Source organism: Choloepus didactylus, chromosome 16 (assembly GCF_015220235.1).
Source record: "Choloepus didactylus isolate mChoDid1 chromosome 16, mChoDid1.pri, whole genome shotgun sequence".
NCBI classification, from domain to species: domain Eukaryota; kingdom Metazoa; phylum Chordata; class Mammalia; order Pilosa; family Megalonychidae; genus Choloepus; species Choloepus didactylus.
The window spans coordinates 82,969,400-82,974,879 of record NC_051322.1 but is presented as its reverse complement, the minus strand read 5'-3'; positions in this window follow the sequence as shown (position 1 = coordinate 82,974,879).

Sequence of the window (5,480 nt, the reverse complement as noted above, 5' to 3'; positions counted from 1 at the left end):
ATTCTACTGGATTATTATACATTCTACTATGATAACATACACTTTTTCCATTAATATATATTTAGTTATGAACACATTTTTGGGAAAAAATTACATCATGTTTAATTCTTCTTCCTTTCTAGCAAACAATCCAAGCATCTTCCTATTTTCAGTTCTTTCTTTATCATATTATTAAATAATTAAAGGGACTAAATACAAGAATACATTCTCAACTGAATTCAGTTAACTTACCAAAAAATGAAACATGCAAAATTTAAACACAGTCTGGCTTTCTGCTTTGACTTAAGGCAATATGCTAAGAAAAACTTCTACACTGGTAAAATGATGGCTCCTGTAAGAAACATGTGAGTAATATTTAGCATAATTCTGACAGTCTTTTGTTTTTGGTAAAGTCTCTATATAGACATTGTGCCTGTAATCTAGAAAAGCACAAAATTTACCTCTAAATTGGAATTTTACCTTCCTTTGCTCATAAATTAAATGTGACAGGTGAGAAAATATACATCATCCCCAATAATGAATAAAAACAGGGACAGTATCAGAAACATAGAATGATTACATATTTTAGAAAGAAACAAAAGAGAGCAATTAGGACATTTAATTTCAGAAAAGCTGCCCTAATAAAATGGAAATAAAAAATAAATAATTTATTTGGAAAAATAATACTTCTTTTATAAAAATCAGAAATTTAGAGATAGTTTTAATTTGATTTTTAATGAGTATAATAATAGTGTCACTTACAGCCATAAAAGTAATATTCATGGTATTCAAAATGAAAATCAGGTTAATATAATTTAGAATTTTGAGACTGTAATACAGCAATAACCAGAAACACTGAGCTCAAAAATACTGATTTCAGATAAAATATGTGCATATACATGTATGCCCACACTCAAATAAATATATAATATGAACTAAATAGGTAATGACTGATAAAAACCACACCTTGCATTCATTTTTTTCTCTCATTTTTTCCCACTGTATGGCTCTTATGAATAGTACTTCCATGAACAATTTTGTATAAGTATTTTTATATACATGCATTAAAATTTTTTGTATATGTACCTAGTAAAGGATTTGTGGATCAAATCATATTTCAATATTTCTTTTCAAGTGGCGACCAAATTGTTTCCCACAGTGGCTGCACCATTTTACAATGATAAAAAATGTGCAAGGATTCCATTTCCTCCACATCCTCTCAAACATTGTTCTATTCACTTCTTGCTTGTGCTGAGTCTAAAACTCAGCAGAAGTTGCAAACTTAGGATCCTCCAAGGTATGTTTTTAACAAGTTTCCTGTCCTGCACATGTGTGTGCCTTCTCAGTTTTCCCCTGTGCACAGTAGCTTTCCAAAGATGCTATTCCAAAAAAAACTGGCTTTTTCTCCATGCATTCAGTATGTCAATTGCTAACTCCAACTGTAATACTTTGCCACAGGTAAGAGGAATGCCTGCATTTGTCTTTTGATACTTTCCTCTTCTCAGCCACTTTTCCACCCTGAAAGAGCCAAATTTCACAAAACAAAGGCATGTGCTTTGAAACAGTGCTAAAACCCAGAAAGGATCATACAGACAAAAAGAATTCTTTGATAAAGATCTGGTCTGCTCCATCCAGAAACAGGTACCAAGCTGTGGACACAGACTGCCCTTAAAAAACCACTGCTGGGCATGGAAGAGATGCAGAACAATGCAAATTAGAGTTAAACTGTCATAAATTGTCATACAACATTTTCTTAATTGAGCTTTTATTAGGTAGGAGTAAAGCTCTGTATGTTTTCCAGAGTTCCAAGCTGATCGTGACAATTTTCTTTTCTTTATAGAAAACTTTTAGGTTTAGAAAACAATGATATATATAATACAGGATTTCCATATGCCACCCTGTTTTTGACAACTTGCATTGGTGTTGAACATATGGTATAACTGATAGGAGCAGATTTTTAAAATTGTACTATTACCTAGTCCATGTTTTAACTTGGGGCTCACTGTTAATGTAGAGAAGTCCCATGGATTTAAAAAAATATTCTATTACCATATATAAAATCAGATGTTTCCCCTTTTAATCACATCCAGGTAAACATTTCAGTGCTTTTAATTACATTCACAATATTGTGCTACCATCACTACCATCCATATACACCAAAATATCACCATTCTTCCAAAGAGCAACCACATACATTTTATGCCTTAATGTTCCATTCTCTATCCCCACCCTGCCATCTGGTAACCTATATTCTAGATTCTGTCTCTATGAATTTTGCTATTCTAATTATTTGAAATCAGTAAAAATCATACAATATTTATCCTTTCATGTCTACAAGGGTCATCTATGTTGTCACATGTAACAGGACTTCATTCCTTTTACAGCAGGATAATATACAGTGATATATATATATATATATATATATATATATATATAGTATGTATGACACATTTTGTTTACCAATTCAATACTAAAGGGAGTGCTACAGACAGATAGGAATAGACAGAGAAAGAGGTTTGGAGAAAAGTGTAGAAATGAAGATATCAGGAGATATAAAGAAGATAGGGGTGGGACATTTGATGCTGAAGGATTATAGAATGTTCAGGAGGATTGATCGTATAGGTCCAGAAATGGATAGCATAATACTGTGTGATGGTAGCACAATATTGTAAGTACACTGAACAAAGATTGCTGTGAGTGCAGTTGAAAGAAAGTTTAGGAAAGATAGAAGACAAAGACTGGGACTGTATAACTTAGTGAAACCCAGAGTGGTCAATTATTGTGATTAAATGTACAAATACAAGAAAGTTTTTACATGAGGGAGAACAAATGAATGTCAACTTTACAAGGAGTTGACAATGGGATGGTATTGGGGAAAAATACAATCAATGCAAGCTGGAGTATATAGTGAAGACTAACAAAGGCAATACACCAAAACTAAATGTCTATAATAGGGGGATATGAGGGAGGTGTATGTGATTCTTGGCATTGGTGGTGTTGTCTGACCTTTTTATTGTGTTGTATTTTAATTTTCATTTATGTTTGTTATATTTTTTCCTTTTCTTTTTTCTTTTTCCTTTTTCTTTTTTCTCTTCTTCCTCTTTCTTTGTGGGAGAAAGGGAAACTTTCTCATATAGGTTGTGATGGTGAATGATTAACTATAAGATTATACCAGGAACAGTGTTTTAAAACTTCAACTTCTGTGTGAGACCAAAGGAAGAGATGTTTATTTGGTGCCAAATCTGTATTTTCTTGTGGAACACTATCTAATTTAACTTGTATTGTCAGTTTATGCAAGTGCCATAATTACATGTAAATTTGAACAGGGAATGAGATCAAGTTGGTTTATGCATGTTAGTGTGAAGCCCCAATGCTTCCCAGAGCAATTTTGGCAGAGAATAAAAATGTATTTGCAAAGCCCTCTTGAGGAACTGGGGAAAAATGTGAAAATATTAAACTTCCCCACCTGGGGAATTACTGATATTCTGATAAGCATTGGGGATTACAAATTTAGAAGGCCAAACACTCAATCCTGTAGTGTGTGCTTATGAAACTTGCTACTCTAAAAGGGAGAAAAAGCCTACTTATAATTGTGCCTGAGTCACGCCCAGAGAACCTCTTTTGTTGTTCAGATGTAGCCTCTCTCTCTAAGCCAACTCTGCTGGTAAAATCACTGTCATCCCCCTTTGTGAGACATGACTCCCAGTGGCATAATTATCCCTTGCAACATGGGACATGACTCACAGGGATAAGCCTGGATGCAGAACTGAGTGATTGAGAAAGGCTTCTTCACCAAAAGGGGGAAGAGAAATGAACCAAAATAAAGTTTCAGTGTCTGAGAGATTTAAAATGGAGTTTAGTGGACATTCTGGAGGTTATTCTTATGCATTTTATAGATATTCTTTTTTAGTTTTTAGTGTATTGGAAGAGCTATAAGAAAATATCTGAAACTGTTGAACTGCAACCCAGTAGCCTTGATTCTTGAAGATGATTGTATTAGTATATAGCTCACACTGTGTAACCATATGATTGTGAAAATCTTGTTGCTCACAATCCCTTTATCTGTTGTATAGAGAGATGAATAGAAAAATGGGGAAAAAAAGTAAATTAATAATAAGGAGGTGTTCTGGTTTGCTAATGGTGCCCATTATGCAAAATAGCAGAAATTGATTGGCTTTTATAAAGAGGGTTTATTTGGTTACACAGTTACAGTCTTAAAGCCATGAAGTGTCCAAGGTAAGGCATCAACAAATGGTACCTTCACTGGAGAAAGGCCATCAGCATCCAGAAAATCTCTGTTAGTTGGGAAGGCAAGTGCCAGTGTCTTCTTGCTCCCAGGTTGCATTTCAAAATGTCATTCTCCAAAGTGTTGCTCTTGGGGTGTTTTGTCCTCTCTTAGCTGCAGCTGCTCTTCAAAATGTTGCTCTCAGTTGCTCTTGGGGCATTTGTCCTCTCAGCTTCTCTGGAGCAAAAGTCTGCTTTCAAAGTCCATCTTCAAATTGTCTCTCATCTGCACAAAGCATTTGGGCCTGTGTGGCTCTTGTTAAAAGATCCAATTAGAACCCCCCTGAATCCAATGAAAGGTCTTGCTCACAGTTGATTGAGTCATATCTCCATGGAAACACTGAACCAATAGTTCCAATCTAATCAACACTAATACATCTGCCTCTACAAGATTGCATTAAGGAATATGGCTTTTTCTGGGGGACATAATATATACAAACCAGCACAGGAGGGATGGGGTTATGGAGTGTTTGGGGTGTTCTTCGTACTTTAATTTTTGTTTTTATATACTTCTTGTAGTAGTGAAAATGTTGAAAAATTAATTGTGGTGATAAATGCACAACTATATAAAATATATAATGGTACTGTGAACAATTGATTCTACACTTTGGATAATTGTATGATATGTGAATATATATTAATAACATAGAATTTTAAAAAATCATACATAAAATACAAGATTCCCATATATCATCCTATTATTAACATCTTGCATTGGTATGGAACATATGTTAAAATTGATGATACCACATTTTAAAAATTATACTATAGTCAATGTTTTAACTTAGCACTCTGTGTAGAGTAATTCCATGGATTAAAAAAAAATTCTATTATCATATACAAAATCAGACATTTCCCCTTTTAATTACATTCAGATATAAATTTCAGTGTTCTAATTACATTCACAATGTTGTGCCACCATCACCACCATCCATACCAAAACATTACCATCCTTCCAAAGAGGAACTGTGTATATTTTAAGCCTTAACTTCTCATTCCATCTACCCATCCTGTCACCTGATAGCCTATATTTTAGATTCTGGCTCTATGAATTTTGTTATACTAATTATTTTATAATCAGTGAAATCATACAATATTTATCCTTTCATGCCTAGTTTATTTATTCAACATGATGTCTTCAAGGTTCATCTATGTGTTGCATGTAACAGGACTGCATTCCTTTTACATCAGAATAATATAAAATATAAAAATATATG